This window comes from Colias croceus, chromosome 7, assembly GCF_905220415.1.
Source record: "Colias croceus chromosome 7, ilColCroc2.1".
Taxonomy (NCBI): Eukaryota; Metazoa; Arthropoda; class Insecta; order Lepidoptera; family Pieridae; genus Colias; species Colias croceus.
In genome coordinates, this window is record NC_059543.1 from 6647043 (window position 1) to 6670393 (window position 23351).

Below are 23351 nucleotides of genomic sequence, written 5' to 3' on the forward strand. Positions count from 1 at the left end.
GCTGTGATGATGAAGATCAACTTAAATACATTCAAAATTCAGTTTCAAACGCTCGTTTTCCTCTACGAAAGTATAAAACTAATTCAAAAAAACTTGTTTCAAAATTTACACGAAATTAATACAGAACATTTGACAATCAGTGAGTCGTCGAGCACTCTCGGACTTTGTTGGGATCCATCGAAGGATGCCTTTAGTTTTCCCATCGAAATTCCACTTCATAGTGACAAAATCACAAAGAGACTTATCCTCTCAAGTTCATTTCGAATCTTCGATCCCTTAGGTCTTTTGAGCCCGTGCATTATTCAACCAAAGATTTTGCTCCAAAAATTGTGGCTCAAGGGTGTTGAGTGGGATGAACCTGTGTCGAAGAAGACTTACCTGAAGTCAAGGTCCATACAGCCGTCGAATCTGAAATTAATTTTGATTTTAAAAAATATTCTAAATTTACAAAACTTCAAAGAACTTTTAGTTACATTTTACGATTTTTACACAACTCTAAAAAACAAAATAAAAATAATAAACTTACCAGCATTTTCTTTCATTCTCTGCATGCAGGACCGCAGCTTCTGTTGTCGATTATTCGCGAGTCTGTTTGGCCTGTCAATGGCAGAAAACTAGCTAGGCGCGTTGTCAAAAACTGCGTTACCTGCACATGTCTTCGTGGTCAGACCTATAATCCAAAAATGGCTGACTTACCTGCAAATCGCGTCAACGTTGACTTTCCCTTCAGGTCTGTTGGAGTGGACTATGCGGGCCCTTTCTTCATTCTAAATCGTAAAGGACGCGGTGCTAGAGTAGTTAAGTGCTACTTATGTCTGTTTGTGTGTCTGCGCTTCAAATGCATTCACTTAGAGGTCGTATCTAATTTGACAAAAGACGCTTATATTATGACACTTCGCAGATTTGTGGCACGCCGTGGAAAGCCAACCGAAATATTTTCCGACAACGGTAAAAATTTTGTTGCTGCCGCGAAAGAATTAAATAGTTTTCTAAAGGCTAATCAAGAACCTCTGTCTGAGTTTGCTGCTCAGGAGGGAATAAAATTTTCTTTTATCCCCGCTTACGCTCCTCACTTTGGTGGAATATGGGAGGCCGGGGTTAAGTCCGCTAAACATCATATAAAGCGAGTCATGGGCAATACCCATCTTACGTTTGAAGAGCTTTCGACATTGTTTGCTCAAGTTGAGGCTATTCTCAATAGCCGTCCTCTATGTCCCATGTCATTTTCCCCGAATGACTTCCTATCCTTGTCCCCAGGGCACTTTTTAATTGGAAGACCATTGAATGCGCTACCGGCTCCTTCATTGGATAACGCTAAAGAGAGCTCCCTGGATAGATATGGCAGACTTGAACAAATCCGCCAACACTTCTGGAAGAGATGGCAGAAGGAGTGTATATCAGAAATGCAACTACGAACAAAATGGAAGATTTGCAAATCAAAATAAACGTCGGAGACCTCGTACTGCTTCAAGAGGATAATTCTCCACCACTTTGTTGGCGCATGGGACGTATCTTTCGATTATTCCATGGAACAGATGGCGTTTGTCGAGTTGCGGACGTCAAAACTACAAGAGGTTGCGTTCGAAGACCTTTGGTTCGACTGTGTCCTCTGCCCACTTCTGAAGACCTTCAAGCTTGAAAACCTACGCTTTTCACCGGGGGGAGGATTATGTCTACGCCTGTTAAACTTATTATAGCAATCATGCGCTTCAACAACATAGATTGTCATTTTTTATTTATTATTTATTGGCCGGGTAGAATGTATTTTTTCCACTTATCTAAAAATACTTGTACAAAGGTGTGTCGGTCTCGAAAATAAATTGTTTTTAAAAGGAATATTGAGTTTCCCTAAAGAAATTCCAGTTCCCAAGCCTAAAGCGGGAACAAAGTATAAACGTCGCAATATCGTGTTTTGAATTACGATTGTGTAATATACTCTGAAAAGGGGAATATGTATGTATTAGTAGCGGGAGGGAGCGATACGGATATGGAGCCGTACCTTCTAAAGATATTTGAGCTGTAAATATCTCAAGAATAGAAACATGAATTATTATTTTTTATGATTTATTTGCAAAATAATTAAATAATTATCGCTAAAATTAAATTTTGATAGTTGATAATATTATGGGTAACATTTCCTAGTTTTCTATATCGCGATTCATATAAAAATTTAGATTATACGTACGATATAATATTATCTCGATGTAGCTACTATACCAATAATATACTGAATGACTATTGGTACTATAGGACTAAAATGATTTTTTTTTTCAGAAAGTACGAGCTCAACACGATGAACACGTAGTTATCATTTGAATGTTTTAATCCCGCAATTTAAGTAAATTTGATGCAAATTATGCAGCAAGATTCCCATTTTCAAATGGATGCTCTGACGTTACCTCTACCTTAGCACAAAACAAACAAGGACGCCCACAAAAACGTTTCTATGCAAATATGGACAAATAAACCTCGTACGAGACGAAGGTGCTTAGAAATATAGCCCTGGAACGGTCTAAAGATTTACGCGAAATGCTAAGGAGAATGCATATTGCATTACCTATTAACCTAAGGGAAGATATGCGAAGAAATTCCGAAGGATGCATAATTAATTCCTGTTAATGAAAGAGCCTCGCTGGAAACACTAAGTTTCTTAGTTCTAATGTTTTTATTTCTTTCGCTAAGTTAACTACTGTTTTGATAAAAATCAGAGTATTTATCCTAGTAAATGAAGTTGTTTGTTAATCTTTGAGATTATTTTTGCATTGGATAGATAGTAATTTTCTTTGGATCTACATATGTTTCATAATAATGGTTTAGATACTTTTAATAATTATATGTATCTAACATCAACTTGAAATATTTAATATGATACTAGCTTACCGCCCGCGGCTTCGCCCGCTTTCTCTAAAACGATTTGAAATTTAAACTATCCTATCTCTCAAGTTGGGTCGAACTGCACATGGTTTGCAAATTTTATTATAATCGATTAAGTGGTTTAAGAGTCCATTGAGGACAAACATTGTGACACGAGATTTATATAGATATACTAGCTTACCGCCCGCGGCTTCGCCCGCTTTCTCTAAATCGATTTGAAATTTAAACTATCCTATCTCTCAAGTTGGATCGAACTGCACATGGTGTGCGAATTTTATTATAATCGGTTATGTGGTTTAGGAGTCCATTGAAGACAAACATTGTGACACGAGATTTATATATATTAAGAAGATTAAGATTAAGATTAAACTGTCATACTTAACAAAAGAAGACAAGGATTATAGTCTACGTTAGTATATTTAACATAAAAAAGTGAGTATATATAAATAAAACCTTTCACGGTGTTCAAAATGAAACTCGGACTTTCCTATAATTTTATCAACTTTATGAAAAGTTATACTTAGAGATTTTCAATGAAAAGACGCGATTCTCCCAAAATATTACACACATTTCAATATTTTTTCGTTAAGTTAATACATAAATATATTATCTTCAGATTATGGAATTACCAATATAAGAGACAAGGAAGATATTGTTTTTTGCTAACCGCTATTGTATACAATAGCGATTAGCAAAAAACAATATATTCCTTGTCTAAAGCCCTATAGGGCTTGAAAACTTATTAAACACGGTGACTGCTATTGAACACTTTGAAGAGAGCTTTTGATTAAAAGCTTCTAAGTATCACGACGCGACGGGTAAAACCGCTTGTTATTATTTATTGAAGTAAATAGTAGTTACATAAAATTATATTCTTTACAAATACGTTACAATATTGATGGGTTTATAAAATTGCAATTTAAAAGGTCTATTCATAGAAATCTAACTAACAAGACACGGTCTATTAAATATTTATTATACCTATATGTTTATTATTCCTACATTTCTGTAATTGCCTTTATTTTAAACAACAATAGCGAATATTGCTCAAACAAAATTATCGCTTATTGGGCATTGAATTGTATTCGGCGCAATTATCTAATTATACTCAAATAATACATTCCCAAGAGAGCCTTAATTCAAGCTAAATATTATCACACTTCCACCATTATTTAATGGCAAATAATAACAAATTGTAGTATGACTATTATCTTTTAAATTATATTTATCTATTGAATTATTTAAAAAAACAAAATCTCGTGTAAATCTTAGTTTTGTTTAGAGTAAAAAATTAAAGTACCAGTATAAACCCTCTGGAAAATCCACCCGTATTTAATTCATGTGTCACAAAATTCTTTTGAGATAATGTTTCACTTTCCTCTCCCTACCAACATTTCTCTTAGTTACAATGAATCATCTCAATCTAACCAAATCCATAAGTTTTATGTCTTTCGTTAAGCATTATCGTAGTTTATCGTATCATTTACATTTGTAAACAATATAAAGCATACAGAGGAGGAAATATTACGGCGGAATATAAAAGAATTGAAAACATTTTATCATTTATAATAGCATGTTCAGTCGTATCCAGTGTAATCTGATTCCCACGTGAACCTCGCTTCCCTCGAGACCACATTTTCGGCGTAGTTTTATACGCGACGCATGCTTGATTTCCACTATACATATTTATGTCGTTTCCGAGCGTGGAAGAAAGAATTTTATGGTCTTTTACGTAGGTGACCGAATGTGTTTTTAGGCTAGCTATGCGATAATATTGACTTGTTATTGCTAGTTCATGTTATTATTGATAACTTTACCGAATGGTTTCGCTCATGTACCTAACCTTACTGTCATAAAACATACAAATTAGATGGATGCCTAAATGAAATCAATTAGAAGTGTAGAGGTCAATTAAGCGTATTTAAAGGTCCAACATAATAAGGTAGAAACTTTAATTTATACGATAGAGGATTCTTTTTTCAATAGGTGAGAAAAATAAACGTAGCCTCTATTTCTATACTTATATATTTAAAGAGATGTTATTAATAGTATATGGGGTTGTAGGACAGGAAAAACGTAGCCGAGTGATTTTAGCATCGTCACCATTACGTAGGGAGCATTATTACTTATAACATAGGTACTATAAATATTATATTGATTATAATATATGAGCGGAATAAATGAGTATGATTTAGAATTCATCGAAAGATACTGTACTGTGTACCCTATGCATGCAATAATTTATTTTGCTTTTTAGTGTGAATTAGAATGCTTCTTAGGAAATTAAACATCACTCGAGAAAAAAATAACATACGCAGCATACACTTATTGCAATTAAAAAACATAATAATATTTTTAAATTGAACAATTCATACCTTTACGATTAGATATAATTCTAAACGCTAGCAGAAGTGATTGAAGTTCAAAAATCAAACAATTATAACAAACATAGATCAACCGATATTCAGATAAGCTAGGGAGCATTTTCTCGATGTAAGACGTCGTAAGACGAATAAGCCAATCCGTCGTAGGGTTGCTACACTATCTTCAGTGTTGTGTGAAAAGTATTATTTTTTTTTTTATTGAACGTAAATTTATTTATGATAATAATTATATCGATTTAATAAGGGGCTGTCCATTAATCACGTGAGGCTCGAAAGGGGGGGGAGGGGTCCATCAAAACATCACGAAATATCACAAGGGGGAGGGGGGTTAAAGTAATATATCACGTGTATTTATTTTTCGACAAGCGCGCGATACTCAACCGAAAAGCGGCGTTACACGTATTTATTTTTAGTCAAACGCGTACAACTTTTTCGCATATCTTTCATTATTTTTATGTCATTCAAAAACAAACTGCAATCTTTCTGTCTACCTCTGAACGTTTATTATAGTAGTCTTTAATTTACTATAATAAAATTATATGATACTTATACCAGTATTTTTTTATAAATAAAAAATTGATTCTTTGCGGGTACGAAAAAATACAGGTGATATAGGGGGGAGGGGGGAGGGGGGGTCAAAAAATACCAAAAAAAACATCACGTGATTAATGGATGGCCCCTAATTTCGATGACATCATCTTCTTTTTGGGAATTAGACAGATTAAATTATTATTCTTGGGACAGATCGATTGCTTTACCAACCAACCTACCCCTTTTTCAAGTTAGTCCTGCAGTTTTAATAACTAAAATTTAAAATGAGGAAGATAGATAGATTAGATTAGATTAGATTAGATTAGAGATAGATTTCTAAACACATGACTGTGAATCAACATTATTTATAGTTAATACAATGTATCTAACAGTTCCATAATTACATATGGGATTTGTCTTCATATACCTCCAACTTATACTAAATAGTTTTTTCTCATATTCTTAATTTATTTTTAAATATTAAATTAGTGTAAGGTAAAATAACATATAAGTTTTATATCAAGAGGCAGCCCTAGCTCGACAGCGAGTTTGTACAATCAATCGTAACTTGTAGGATGGATTGTGTGCTTCGTATCCATAAAGTTAGTGAGTTTAAGTTCGTTGCATGCTCGGGATCAGCAAGTTAAAATGCCAATTGAACTTCAAACTAAATTACTCCGATATGTTGTTATTAATTGAAAACTATGGGTGCTGTTTATCAACTGAATGTCTTATTTGATCTCTCTTGACTTTAGAATTAAATATGCATGTCAGGAACAGCTAATTTTAGCACGAATTACGCTTAAATTCTCACTGCTCAGGATAAGGTCTTAGTTGATTTCCCACAAGGACTGTGAAATCGTTGACATACGAGCTTGGCTCTCTGAAAATTGTATATCTAGAATTAACTTTGAGATTTTAGAATTTTGTATAATATAAAGTATAAAGATATATATGTTTAAGTTTGGATAAGTGGAATTTAATTTTCACCTAAATAAAACCATCCATCCAACCATATATAAAAGCCAGTTTTTATGTATTTGTGAACTATTAAGATTTTTATGTTTTTTATTATCATTTAGACATCGTGCATCAATTGCTTCGCGAGATCGCTCTGTGGAAACTCGCCTATTTACATACTGTTTATTTATAACATTAGATCTTGGAGGTTATCTTCATAATAGATATGAAATTCATTGTATACAGATATATAGGTAAAGATTAATAAACTTAACAACTTCTCAACATAACCTTAACCAAGCCTATAACAATTTATTATCAGCATTGCCCCTTTTTAGCACAAATCATGAAACGCCACTACAATATCACTCTAATTTGAATACACGATAAACTAGTCATGTGATAGCGTATTCAAGTATACGGCCACGTAAACAGGCTCCCGGATCGCTAATTTGAGCGGACAGAGCAAAAACATGAGCATTCTGTGAACTAGCCGGGTGTGTTGTTGCAGCGAGCAAATTCTCAAGAATTTAGCGTAAGCCCGCTTTACACGACTTAGTATCTGGCAACACGTGTATGTACGTTTTTATGTGCATTTTTTATTGTAAGTATGTGAGTTTTTGGACGTCTGATTATGATTCTAAATGCAGTTCGTAATATAGGTTAATCAGCTGTTACCCATTTGTCTAGTTGGTGTATTCCAATTTTTATTGATATACAATGATCATTACTTAGATATGATAGAAAAAATATTAATCATTATTTTCAACTCCAGTATAAACAAACATGTACCTAAAATATTTAAATTTCTTAATATCGTCTTTACATTGGATGTTCTAACAACCACGTAATCAAACGCATAAAAATATCAAACGTCGCTTGTACGGTCAAAAATATACATCATTTCTTACAATAAAGAGAATATTTCATGTCTAAATTTCAGTTGTATTTCATAACATAACAAAGAATTCGCACTGCCTAAGCAAGACAATGTTTGAGCAAAGGGAAAAAGAAACCGTTACATTACATATGATTTTTTATCAAAGGCCGGAGTCTAAGCTATAAATATGGTATAACACTGAATAATGTAACATGGTCCTAAGTAAACAGTCTTGAATAATAACAAAATGGGGACAGGCATATCGCACATTCGCATACATTTACTTTTAATTGTTAAACTTTCGCTTTGATTTATATACAATGCGCGGTGCTTTAATTACAACAAATCCTTGGAGTTTACATTGTGATAATATTTTGAAAATATTTCATACAAGTAAGGAAGATGAAATTACAAGGGAGTTGTATAATTAAATATGTATTTATTTAATGGTACAGTTAGGTAAATATTGTAATAATCACTAGGTGATGCTAAATGCTATTTTTTCCTTATTCTTATTGCTCTACCAAGTACCAATTGATGTGTTAACAAACAATCATGTCATGAAAAAAATTTAAGACATGTGAATAGTCAAAATTTTCTATAATCAAGTGAAAATTTTGTCATTATCGACCTGTTTTTACACACACTCATACCTACATAGTTCTATCAATAAAATTCTATCCATCAGTAAAAACGATTTTACGAAACTTATGGTCCGAATATTGATATTAATTATACATACCAGAACATCGTGAAATACCTTCTTTACCTCCTCAAGTTTTATAATCACCAAAATATTATCATTATTTAAAAAAGTTTCAAACAATAACCGTAACTCTAAACAAAATGCGCCAAAACGGGACCTCAATTTATAGCCTTATTCCTGTGTAGTTAAGGCTTTTACGGTTATATGGTTATAATCAAGCAAATTCCACGGAATTGAGGACGGGAGTGTAATATAGATAAACGTTTATTTTCCTTTAGAATTTAAACGGTATAGACTTGGAACTTGGTTATAGTCCATTTTCTTGAATCGTTATTGTTTTATTCGTTATTTCTACAGAGTATGCGCTGTACTTGTAAAGGGTTGGATAGAGAGCAATAAATCCCGCGATGTTTTCGTTGTTCACAGTTAAATTAGAAAATATTAGCTTAGTCATTCGTTGTGAATAATTTTATGGGGGAGTTTTATAATTGCAATTTGAACTCATATCGGCCAAGTGCATTCGGGCTACATTCTGAGGGGTTCTTCTGCGGACGAACATTAAAATATGTAAAGGAGTATTCAGATTTAAACTTTAATTTAGCGTCAGTGTTGTTCGTGCTAATTTATATTTTATTGCTTATCTGAAATCTTCAACTATCAAAGCAAATGGGTATAGAACATTACATTATTGTCTACTCAAAAAATGTTGGCAAATATTGGATAAATTAACCATTACCTATACAAAAGTATTTGTATATATTTACACCAAATCAACCCACTCTACTCTTCTACTCACTCTAATCTTTTTGTCAAAATCTATACTACCTAGATATATTATTATTGCACATTCATCTTGTCTCGAACAGCCTATCTGAACCTAACTTCTATTATAATACTATTGATTAAAGCCATAACCTTGACCAATAACCAACCACAATAATTCCTTATATTTAAAGATGAAAGAATGGTTCCCGAACACGATCAAATAATAAAGATGCTCATACATTTTACATAGATCCAGTATTGCTTCAGAGTTCCTTGATAAAATCTTGAATAATTTAAAAGTAGTAAAAAGGAAGACCGTTGTCGAGCTTCGCTGTACCGCGTAAATATTGTATGAACAAAAGTAAAGGACATTGCTGGGACAGTAAACGGTGTTTTATGGGATAGCATTTATCGTTTTAGTCCCGTAACTTGAAATAGAATTTTCATTTATTCAGCTTTTTATATTTGTTCATATTATCTTAAGGATAGTTCATGTGTATCTTTGACCTACTTAGAGTTGAGATATGAGCAACGTATTTTTAAAATTGTGTCTTATTTTTGCATTATTTTATTTAACTTACTGTGTTTGCATATTCAGGTAGACCTATCAATTGAATTTTATAGAAGTTTTGTAACCCATTTGAAGAGGAACGGAATTTGTTTTGTTCGCGTGATAGAGCATAATTATATACAGTAAGAGACTTAACTCTACAATTCTACATTTTTTTTTATACTACAGGTGAAATTATTTCCTGCAAAGATTACAGAATATTAGATAGTAGGTTAGCATAATAATGCTACCTTAATTTGATAGATTTTAAGACACACAAACGAGGTTTAAATTGAGTAGACGTTCGTCGTATATTGAAGGTAATATTTTTAAAGCATTCATTGATCTCGGTTCAAATAATCAAATCAAATTTAAATTTATTAGCCTTAATTGAATTTAATTGAAAATTTCATACAACCTAAATTATTAATTACTGACTGAATCTTTCAAACACTCAAATATTCCCTGAAAATAAAATAAAACTCATCAATTAAGGTTAAACTTTAAGCCAACGACACCTTTAAAAGTTCAAGTCGGTTTATCGACAAGTTTGCCCTCGTTCAACTCTGTCAAAGTTATAATTTTAACGAAAGACTAGTTCAGAATTAATCACGTTGCTTGAAAATATATTAGGGATTAAATGGCTTAAACAATCTGCATAATGAAACCAAATAAACAAAACAAATTACGGTTGATTGAAAGTGAGATGTATTATCGTAATAGCAATAATATTGTCATAAATTAAAATATATAACCGAATCAAATGAATAAAGAATTCATCCAAAGCCATAATGGCAAAGAAAAAACATTCAAAGCACGGACAATTTAAATTGAGACGAACAAAGCCCACACGGTAATTATCACAACTTTGGAACGGGATACTTTAAAAAGAGAAATTGTAGCAATTCAAACAAAAAAGCGTTAAAACAAATTGCTACTGAATAGAGAAATTTAAATGGAAATGCCTCTCGTGTAGCAAGTGGCGGTCGTTACTCAGTGCAGCTTCACAATAGCCATAGGTCAGAGTGTCGGTGACAGAACAATGTCGAATGCGTAGCCATTATTTTTTTGAAACGTCACACCGACTGCATTAAAGTTACGTAAACAACGTTTATTTTATATCTAACAATTTGCCAGTTGATTCGCTCCGAAATAATGGACACTTTTTATGAATAGCTATTAACTTTTTGTTTTTGAATGCTAAGTAATTAACTACATGGAAGTTCATTTTACAAACAGAATTGGTGTAAAAAATGCTGACGTTTAGCGTAAATACAGAAAAACGAACGACAAAGTGTAATAGTGTGCAATAGTGGATACACATTACAAATTTTACACAGAATTTGGAAAAATGTTGTATGTAAATGTTATTATATTAAGTACATTGTACACAGTAGACTTATCTTAACATTAAGCATATTACGACTAGGTTACCTAGTCTACCTCGTATCCTATTTAGTCTGTTGCAAGAAAAGTTGGTGTTATGATAAATAAATATCTTTATTTACTAACACTGTCTTGAGATAAACATATTCTTCAGAAGGCTATTTACAGGTGCAATAAAGGAAGTAAAAGATGGAAAGCGGAGTAGCCTCGGGCCAGATTGATGATCCGGAAAGCCCCCAGGTGAATTGCCAATAGATTGCTTCACTGTGAATGTTGATGCCTTTACTTCTATTAACAGTCATAAGGAATTGTGTGACCTGAATTTTGAAGGTCTACTTATAATAAGGGGATTTTGAGAATTTTCTTTTTTGTGGCGTTAGGGCTATTTCGTGTTAATGTGGTGGTGGTGATGGGTTTTAAACCGTCGTAATAAAATGATTTTATTCCTACAAATAATAAAACATTGTTTAGGTAAGACCACATAGCAATACAAATTGTATTGTAGCAAACACAAGTTGTGTTAATCTTATAAAAGTACTACCTATTCGATCTATACGTAATTCGTTATTAAATTAAAAAGGAATAAATAACACAAATAAAACAAGTTTGAAAATTCGACTCGATGAATATCCAAATGTTGATGAAAATGTAATCGCTTGGGATGGAATGTCGGGACCACATCTTAGTTTACTAAATATTATTTTGCGAATATTTTCGTCTACCATCTTTTTTCAGAATGTTCCGGAAACTTTAATCAGAGATAAAATGTTTTCGTCTCGTCTAAAAGATTAAGATGATTTTAACTGCGTTTAGAAAGAGAATCTACTGTAATGGGAATGCCTTCTGGGTACAAATCTCGGCAGGGTGAAATTGGATTATTTACGTTTATGGAATTACATGGTAATTAAAATTTTAATCAAATGATGATAATGACTATAATACATTTATATTTGAATGGATTCTGATAATAGACAATCATAATTTTACAACGAATAAATTAACAACGTACTGCATAACAATATTTTTAATGTTTAGGTCCTATAAGTTCATACACAGTAGTTATATAGATACATTTAGACACAATTCTATAATAAATAAATTATACTCATCGAGTGTACAAACCGGATAACTTTTCGATACATGACTCATTTAAGGGGCTTATCGACTTACCCGTCGCCTTGTATTCAAATACGTACTCACAACTTACAATGAGTAGGTAGACGTCCAGGAAGTTTAGTACATTTTGCTTATATAATTGGTATAATTTGAATTTTGCATAGGCACAGAAAAACTAAATAACTAGTGATTATTTTAAATAAGTATAGGTATTCAAAGAATGTCTAATAGAGATCAATAAATGTCTAACAGTAATCTAGAATTTATTACACTGTTTCAGCATTCACGGATATCTATTGCAAAAATACAGTATCAGTCACACTAAACGCATATAGGCATGACAATGAGAACATCCTAACATCGAAGGCTTATACATTTTTTATCGCGCATCCTTAGAAATGTGCATTCAAGTAAATAATATACTCGCTCGTTAAAATTGTTAAAATACCGTAAAACTCTTGGGTCTTAAGATTTTCTGAGGATAGACGTTATCAGTCTCTTATATTTTTCTAATACTTCTCCCAAAGGATTCTGCATCTTGGCTGCCTTAGAACGGTTCAGTGGGCTCAGTGATGGAATATTAAACGTTTATTACGGGCCCGGGGATATAACAAGGTTTTCTTTCATACCTAAATAGGCCGTTGGGTTTAATTGAACCGCTGTGTAATCAGAATTTAGTTCACCTTTCAGTAGCGACCTTCGGGGTGGGATGAAAACGAAAAAAAAATTGATATATTTTTTAAATATGATTATCATTCATTTACTTAAGTTAATGTATTTATATTTTCTACAGTACCAAAAATTCCTTACTAAATTAAGTAATTCATGAACGTTAAATTTCAATTTTAATTAAAAATATCAACTCACACATTTCTGAATTTTCCCCAAATATTTCTGGATGTTTGTATATAAAACAGAAGCAATACAGCAAAGTACGCGCAAAAACAATTTCGCAGCGTACCTATAACAAGGGACGGGCAACATATCAGACAAGTTGGTACGGATGAAAGAAGGTAGCAAACAAAGTACCAACGTGTGAGGAATTCGCGTTAGCACGGTTTACAATTTGTTACATCACTTAAATCGTAATAAAGCTCTGAAGTAACGCATACATTATGAAAATTAAATCGCGTATATGCGAAAGAAACTACACGCAAATATCAACCTTGTTCGATTATCATGAGATTTAAATTCAATTGAAGTTCTTCTGCACATCCGACGTTCCAGCTTTCCTATATTTTTAGAAGGTTTATAGAAAGCGGTGTACTGTGAATCCCGGATGGATTCAGTTCGTTTTCTATTTACTTTAACAGATGACGTCATTATATGGTAAGTATTCTATACGACAGCTCCGCGTGAATGAAACGAACTTGGCAAATGGGAATAGAAATCAATGTATGGAATATACGAATGTAAAATACTGTACGAAAATCTAACAAAGGGTTATTTCACTGATTTTATTTATTTGTTTGGGTAATGTTATGTTGGTAGCTAGTTTCGATACGAGCGTAACTTTGATTGAAGATTTGATACGAAATCAATTTATTTCTTTTAAGATTTGTCCTCATTGGAATTGTTAAAAAGTTAGACAATAGTACTTGGAGATACTACCACATATTACTAAAGCTTTTCAATTTGCAATGATGTTTTAATTGTCATCAAGTTTAAGATAAATTCAATCAAATAGCATTCAAAAGTTTATTTTTCAGTGTACTTGTTGGAAACAAATACTTATTAAGATGACAAATACGCTCTAATTTAAGTAGGTAATTTGTTATGCCGTTGTTCCCGTATAATTTAATAAATTGCTTACATTTTTAGTTTTCAATATTTCAGGCTGACGCTTACAAGCTGACACTGAACTGAACAGCTGTTGCTGTGTTCCCGTTTGTTATATTAATAGAACTTGAAAACTATTTTAAATTTTACGTTTATATATTTCTCTGGAAACAGCAAATCTTAGTTTTACTGTTTAATTGTTTTATTTAAATAATAATATGAATAAGTAAGTAGAGTCCGGCTTCGTTAGAGGTACAAGGTTATGTTCCCTCCATAAGAAACATCCTCGTATCGTTCAAGAAATATTTTAAAACGAAATCGGTTCAGCTGCTCTCGAGGTTGCGCTTAGCAACAATAATTTTTTTTATAAGTATTTCATTTTTCTATCACAGATAGTAATATAGTACATTGATATAATATTTAATTTGGTCAACATACATTTACGTGATCATGGACGAAATTTAATTGAATCATAAAACGATTTTCTTTTCGTTTCAAAACGTTATGTCAATAGTGCCCGGATAGAAATATTAATTAATAACCCAAATGTTTATTCGAAAAAGTTTTGAAATCGTAACTTCGACTGAAAGGATTCATTCGGAATTATAATAATCTTTCAAAAGACGCTGAATTGAAAGTATGGATGAGATGGTATTAACATTTATATTCAGATTTTGCGGCAAAGTTACTTATCTCTGCTTAGTATTCTCTTCAAAACGTTAACGTGGATTTCTATTTTAATATTCTTAGGTAAACCATAAATAAACTTCTAAGAAGACTTGTGGACTTCAAACTTTAAACACTTATCTCCACAACATTATGTTTATTTCATGAATAATATGAGAATTTCTCATTTTTTATTATTTTTTATTCCACACATTTATTATATTTTGTAATTTTATATTTATATTTAATAGGTATCACTTCTACATGCTTCCATTGATCTGAGTAGGTAATCAATAATTATAAATTTTAGACATGGACCATATTAGTTTCAAGATTTCGCGTTCACAATTTTTTACAAATTCATTAACATAGAACATATATTTTTTTTTAAGTAGGTTAATTTTTACTAAACAAAGACTGATAATACCTACATAATGTTATCTATTCATTTTTAGACGAAATTTTTAAAAATTTATAACAATCTTTCACAAAGAACGTTATTAAATTATCGGTTATAGGAACGGGAGCAATAAATTTCAAACATACGCCGAGAAGATTGACTGAATTTATCCCTAAGGCTAAATCTTTTTAGATCATATCTAGTTATAAAGAATTTACACGTATCATTTTATTAACATTGTTTCTTCCTAAGCAGTCCTACAATCCAAATTATACGAGGGTTGGCGTTAAAGGGACCGTATATAGCGCCGTAAATTGCCTACAATAAAATCTTAACATTACATGGATGGTGATATTCTAGATGAGATCATTTCGATTGCCGTATGCTTATCAAATAGACGTACTTACTGAATATAGCAGTACACATTCATTAAGTATTTGATGAAAAAGATAAAAATAATTTCCAATAGGTAGATTTATTTCAAGTGTTTCTGTTGAGAATTCATTATAAAATATTATGTTTAAGTGAATTGACGACTGCACATTTTTTCATTTTATATGAATACTGCGACATATTCTTCAAATAAAATTATTGTAATGCCATACCATAATATGTAGGTACGTATCTCATAATCCTGTTTAAAATAAAACGTTGCAACCTTGTAATTCATTACGGGCACTCATTTTTATCAATAATTCATGTTAACATTCAAGACGCTTCCAGGCGTATGTTTTGATCTTTACAGTGTACACCCTGCTGAATAAGCAAAAGGAAAATAAGGCAGAGGGACGTTGGGGGAGGGGGCAATTTAATTAATGCTTACCTACGTTTAATTGTCGCTAAAATTGGTCCGAATGTATTGTTTATGAACAAAAAAATAGGCGAATATATTATTACTTATTTAAGAGATTAGATTAATTTATATTTTTATTACTTACATTTTTTTAAAGTATTATAAAATTTTCTATTCTTTATAAATTTAGTATTATAAAATTTAGTGGAATGTTAAAAATACATGTCTTAACACCCTTCGCCATTTCTTGCCTTGGTCCGCATTAGAAAATATTAAGTATTTTCTTTATTATCAAAATCATTTTAAATGTGTTTGGATTATCGAGCTACATATTATATCTATTTATTATATTAACATACTCTATATTTATTCAATGTAGTTATATTAATTATCATCATCATCACATTCAAAAACTAACCTTATTACTACGTAGCAAAAGATTCATTTAATATGCTAAATTGTGTACAAATAGTCTAAATAAGTAGATACAGTATGGCATCTAATTTTCTTGTAAACGTCTGTGGATAGAAGCGCCTAACAAATAAATCCACTCTCAAAGGGGTTGCTATGTTAATTGTGTTACTATTTATAGGATTTAAGGACTCTAATATATCCTTGAGACAGTCTTTACTCATACTATGTTAAAATGTGAAGGGTTTGTTTGTTTGAACTAGCCAATCTTAGGAACTAGTTCGAATTGAATAGGAACGGGTCATCAATGAAAATATTAGAAAAGTCTGGTAATAATTGTTAAAAAAATATTTTAACTGCGGTGTTGGATAGTATTTGTATAATGTATTAGAGTTTAAAATAGCAGATTACTTTATATAGCTTTGTATAATTTTAGATGAGCCACTTCGAACTTTAGAAGTTAAAAAATTCGTACTCAGTTGTTATTAGACATTGTATGTTTAAAATAAAGGTAAAAAGATCAATGTGATGTACAAGCCCAACTAACGGAATGGGTGAAAGATTTTACTACAACTTGCATTATAAATTGTACGTTGTGCCGGCCTCTAATTAGAATGTGTGTGGACGTAGAGGTGTATTACATGTGTTGTCCTAATTATTTTAATTAAAGGATAATTTCTTTCAGTATGGAATAGTATAGAGGGAAATAAAGTAACGTAATAAATTTTCTATTCTTTAAAACAATACGAGAGAAATAGAAATATTTATAAAACAATACGTTTCATAAATGTTATTTATAATTATTATTAACCGGCCAAAATAATTGATATGACTTTATTAATTTCCCGTGTAGGTATATATAGGCTATATTATAATCAACATAGAAATATTACGAAAAATGTCTCAATATTCGATCTTTTAATTGTGATAAATTACTAAAACCATATGTTAACATAGAATTAAAGGTTTCTTACTACATCTCAGTACTACACTATTTTTCTTGTGAAATTTGTTATTCCTAGCACGGAATTGTAACAGTAATGTAGTTTGTTTTAATGACCTTCCCTCAACTTAAATAAAGATTTGTTCTGCAGTTTCCCAGTAAGTATGTGGAGTGCTTTTTGATAACTTCTTACTTTTACCATAATTTCAAGTATTAATCAATCCATTATTCTAGAGATTATTAAATCCATACTAATATTATAAATGCGAAAGTAACTCTGTCTGCCTGTCTGTTACTCAATCACGCCTTAACTACTGAACCAATTTGCATGAAATTTGGTATAGAGATATTTTGATACCCGAGAAAGGACATAGGATAGGTTTTATCCCGGAAATCCTACGGGAACGGATTTTTCTTTGAAAACACGGGCGAAGCCGCGGGTGGAAAGCTAGTAGAAATTAAAAGGGTTTCTTTTTAAATAAGGTAACATTTAAAGATGATGTAAAAATGCGCAATTCAAAAAAATGTTAATGCGATATTGTGTATACCTAGTTATTTATCTAAGAAAAACCTATACAATTGTAGAAAATCACGTTTCCTTTAGCTTTAAGCGTTTTTTATTATAAAATAATTAAAATTTTCATTACTTCACAGGATTCGATTTGTTGTATTAATTGCTTATTTAACCCCTATTAATTAATTATAAGCGACGGGGCTACGGAGCATGATATTGATGTCTAATTTAATTTAATGTACGCTAAAAGGCGGTTAAAATAATGATGAGTTCATTGGGAATTGAACATTAATTGTTCCAATGAAATATTCCTCTGCGGCCACTGATTCCAGGAATAAAATAAGTGATACCAGTGGAGAACATTATTGTTGGCAACTGAAAAGAAGTGAATTAAATTAAAAGAAATGAATTAATTAGAAGAAGAAATTAAGAAGGCATATTTTTAAATGAAATTAATTGTTTTTATTTTTGTAGAGTTTTGAAGAAACGATTCATTATTTATTCAATATACGTTGCTAGAACCACATATAACTAAATTGACTAAAATTGAGATAAGTACAAATCTATACTAATATTATAAAGCTGAAGCGTTTGTTTGTTTGTTTGTTTGAACGCGCAAATCTGGGGAACTACAGGTCCGATTTGAAAAATTCTTTCGGTGTTAGATAGCCCATTTATCGAGGAAGGTTATAGGCCATATTATATTTTCACGCTACGACCAACAGGAGTGGGGGGCCACGGGTTGAAACCGCGCGGAGCAGCTAGTATTTTTTTAAATTTTATTCATAAAAATCCTTGGTATTTGAGAACTCGCATATTAGGTACATTCACGTTCAGTCTGAATTCATAGATAAATTTCCAAGTCAATGTTTGTATTCATTGGTTTTATAATTAATAAAGTTGGAGCAATTTTAAGAAACTACGGCTATAGCGCTAGGGTATGAAATTTTCATAGTTTACACATTACGCTTGTAAGTTGGCTTATCTGCTGTTGTTCATGGTACTTCCAACTTTGTAAGATAACCGTATCAAGTTTAAGCACTGCATACAATCAAAGGCTTAATTTAGTCAATATTCTTTAAGCCAGACAACATAATATTTAAAACTTTTTTTTCTCGAATGCTCTTGAATGTGCGTCTGATATGTATTTTTGATATGAATAATTACGTTTATAATTACATTTCCAAGTATTTGTGATCGAGATAATTTTTAATTCAAATTATGCACTTAGTCAACCGGGTGAAACCCCGAAGATGCGGTACGTGACTTCATCAAACCGAAGTATATTATGCTTTGAGTTGAAACTCGTGAATTTTTACCCGCAAGGAAGGTTTTACGTTCAAACTTAAATAACGTATTCTAAAGGTGGCAGTCTAGATAAAAATTTAAAGAGGATTTTTCTCTGTAATACCCAAATAGATATGATACCCTGTGGCTTCAAAGTTATTGGTATACCCAGTATCATGCTTTAGACGTCATATTTTATACTTTATTCAAATATCCACCAAAAATGTACCTTTGAAATTCTGCTTAAAGTCAGTTCAAAAAGATGTATAAAGTCATATTTTAAAACTTTATATTAAAATGTTATTTATGAATATAAATTTATAATGAATGCCATAAAAACCAAAAAATATAAATTCATGTTATTTATGTCCAATTTTAAATTGCCAATATAGTAACAAGTTTTATGATAGTTATTTTTTTTTTTTTTTTTTTTTTTTATTGGTCTACAAAACTGGTTACAAAAATGTTTCTGATTTATTCTATTAATTATGTACTATCATGCAGTTGATTTATAACCTTCTGGATGTAGGCACAGCATGCAAATTTACAAATTTTAATTGGATACCTTATCTATGTAACAATAATTATGATAACTATGTATTTATTTGATTAAATTTAATAATTTATTCCTAATTGAGACCAGAGAACCACTAAATATATCTATTTCTGATCGGATACTATTTGCATAGGTGCACATTCGAAACAGAGGTGCATGTTGACCAAGATTAGTTTTACTTAAAGGTGGCAGAAAACATAATCTGTTATGTAAACGAGTAGTGATACGCGGAATTGAGAGACAAATGCGCTCCAAGACATCAGGACAATCTGCTTCCCCATGTAGAACCTTATAAAGAAATAATATATCCGCTACTTTCCTGCGTGTATGTAAACCACTCAAATTAAAGTACGACAGACGCTGGTCATAGGAAGCTAAAACCCTACATTTATGGTCTGAGTAACTAAGATGGTACAAAAAACGTTTCTGGACTCTTTCAATTCTATCGGAATGGACTTGGTAACTAGGGCTCCAGACAGCTGAACAATACTCTAGTATTCCACGAACGAGGGTGCTATAAATTAAAATGGTAAGTTGAGGTTGTTTCAGGAATCTCATTTGTCTCGTGACGAAGCCCGATAATTGTGAAGCTTTTTTGACAATATGATCGTAATGGATTCTAAAACTTAAAGAACTATCCATGATAACGCCTAGGTCACGGATAAAGCTCACTTCCGTGAGTGGTAAATTATTGATTTGGTAAGTAACAGGTGTTCGAATTTTCTTTCTAGAAAATGTTATGTGATAGCATTTATTAATATTTAAGCACATGTGATTATTTGTACACCATTTTTGTATATTATTAAGATCTGATTGAAGTATGTTAACATCTGTTTTATCCTTAATCGTTCTATAAACTTTTAAATCATCAGCGTACATTCTATAGTTGGATTGTATTACACGCGGGAGGTCGTTAACAAAGATTAAAAAGAAGAGAGGACCGAGATGGGAGCCCTGCGGTATTCCCGATGGAATAGTATAGGGGGTGGATTTAAAACCTCGGATTGAGACAAGCTGGGAGCGGTTGCGTAAATATGACTCGCACCATCTTAATAAGGATCCGTGTATCCCCATATTTGAGAGCTTATGTAATAGAAGATCATGATTTACTAAGTCGAACGCCTTTCTGAAATCGGTGTACACAGCATGCACCTCGAGAATCTTATCAAGAGCTTCAGCTATATCAGATACATAACCTACAAGATTTGTGTTTGTTGATTTACGGGGCAGAAACCCGTGTTGGTTTTGATCAATTTTACATTTAATGTGGGCCAAAAGTTTAGTATTTACTATGTCTTCTAGAACTTTTCCAGGTGTACTTAGAATCGAGATAGGTCGGTATTGGGCAATTTCGTTTAATGAGCCTGCTTTGTGAATCGGAGTTAAGTGTGCGAGTTTCCAAGTAGATGGGAAGAAGCTTAATTTTAATGATTCGTTAAAGATTAGAGTAAGTGGTATGTATAGGCCTTTGGCACAATTTTTATAGAATATTGGTGGTATTGCATCGGGTCCTGGGCCTTTATTGGCATCTAAGAGTTTTAAGCGATTTAAGGGGAGTCCTTTCAGCGAAGCGGAGTAAAATTGGTTTGCAAGATCAAATTTTTCATGTATTTGCAATTATATGACGCTTCTAGAAAAAATAATCAATACACTTCAAGATATTTCCTAAAAAGTGTGCTAATTTGTTACACAACCACGTGTATTTTGTTCGATCATATAAAATCATAAAAATAGGCTAAAATAAAGATCGAAAACGAATTATTTATTAATGAAATTTCTGATTTTGGAAATAATTTTTATATAAGGATATGTATTTTGATGTACTGCAGAAAACGTGCTAAATTTTGGTTTTCTACTGAAGCCCTGTAATTATTAAATACATATTATATCTCAGAACTTAACGTTGCCCAGCGTTTTCTTTACAAACCGCGCTGCCCGCTACCCCGCCAGTCCTGATCAGGCGCTTGCTAACGTAGGACCTGTGTCAAATTATCTCCGCTCGATTTTAAGTTTTGAGTAAAGATAAATTATTGAAAATGGGTAACAAAACAAACAAAATTCGGAAGAAAGCAGTGTCAGTATCACAAAAAAGGACAGGAAAAGAGAACTAGTATGTAAATTGAGTAATATGATAAAAACGTAGTTACTTGATGCCACAGAATAAAAATATCAGTTGGTCATAAAGTTTCACCTCGTATGCTTTTATTTCAAAACGATAAAAGCTGCGTTACTGTGAAATAAGAGTTTAGTTTATAATAATTTGTTTTATATATATAATACTAGTGGTCCGCCCCGGCTTCGCCCGTGGTACATATTTCGCAATAAAAGGTAGCCTATGCCTTTTCTCGGGTATCAAAATATCTCTATACCAAATTTCATGCAAATTGGTTCAGTAGTTTAGGCGTGATTGAGTAACAGACAGACAGACAGAGTTACGTTCGCATTTATAATATTAGTATGGATTATTATTACGTAATTGGTGTATTATTTGCATAATTTTGGGGTATAATTATTAATTACAGTTGTTTATTTTAAGGAAAAAAACAATAATGATTATTTGTTAAAAAATAATTGATAATAGTCAAATAATAATGATTATTGACTAATAATAATTATTAATCACTACAGTAAAAGTTCCTTATTGGCGGGGTATATGTTCCATAAAATATATGCCTCGAATACAGAAACCGTGAATACGGAATGGTAATTATTATATGGGATTATAGGTTCTACGTTATACGTTCCTAGGTGACGATTGAGATTTTTTTCGTGTCTCATTTTTTTTAGTTGACATTATAAATTTATAAACTAGGAAGAGTGCAGTAGACGTTACTCGATCACAATTATTTTTGTAACGAATGTGAAAGACGAAACCTATAAAACACGCAAAGCGGCTTTTACTATAAACGGAACTACATTTAAAAATATACTTTATTTATTGAGTTATAAGGTTGCTTCCATTCTGTTTATTTACATTCTAGCGAAGGCAAAGGCGGCTTGCGACAAAGGCGGCTTGGGTCAAAGGCCTCGGCGATATCATTAATTAACAACATAATATTATGTACTTTAGGCTAACTTGTAATAAGATCTATTTTACTTTCTTATTAGTCCATTTGACAAGGATATTGTGTTAGATACCTATTGGAATAATTTTATTATTATGTATGTACTTATTAAATCCGCGAATAAAAAAATTTTTAGTCGCGAATATAGAAATTGGGTCGCATTTTTTTAATTCCCGAATAGTGAAAACGCGAATAAAGGAAGCGCGAATAAGGAACTTTTACTGTATAATAGATGATAATAGTTAGTTCATAATCATTGTTATTATAGTTCATTGAAAAGTTACATTTGGGGTTGCGTTTTTTAGGAGGACGCATTTTATTTTTTTGATGTGTAGGGGGGGGTTAGTGTGAAGCTATCACCAAGTTTGTGGGGTCGCCACCCTTGTCCCACGGCCGCCATCTTAAAAATAGCGCTTAATATGGTTTTTATGATATATCTCTTAAACTATTAATCTGATAAAAAAAAAATTGTCAACATTATTTGTTGCAAATTAAATTTTCTACAATTTTGGTCCAGTAACTTTTTGTCATAGAACTATAAATAAAAATGTTATGAGTGAAAATGTTCAGAAATTAGCGATATTTATATTTTTCAATAAAACTTTTTTTTTTATAATTTTACGAAGAAATAATATCAGACCATTTTTGTAGATTGTTGTAGTATTGTAGTTATATTGTAATACACGCGCTCTATACTATTCTAATATAATACTCTAAGCTTCTACTGGTAGCAGCAAGTAATATTTATTAGTTACACCAAGTACTTCCATAATTATGTTGTGCTA

At 31.8% G+C, this 23351-nt stretch overlaps 1 pseudogene; it reads left to right on the plus strand.

Annotated features, from left to right (window-relative positions):
* Nucleotides 1–672: 672 nt before the first annotated feature.
* LOC123693170 lies at nucleotides 673–1879 on the plus strand (annotated as a pseudogene).
* Nucleotides 1880–23351: the final 21472 nt, after the last annotated feature.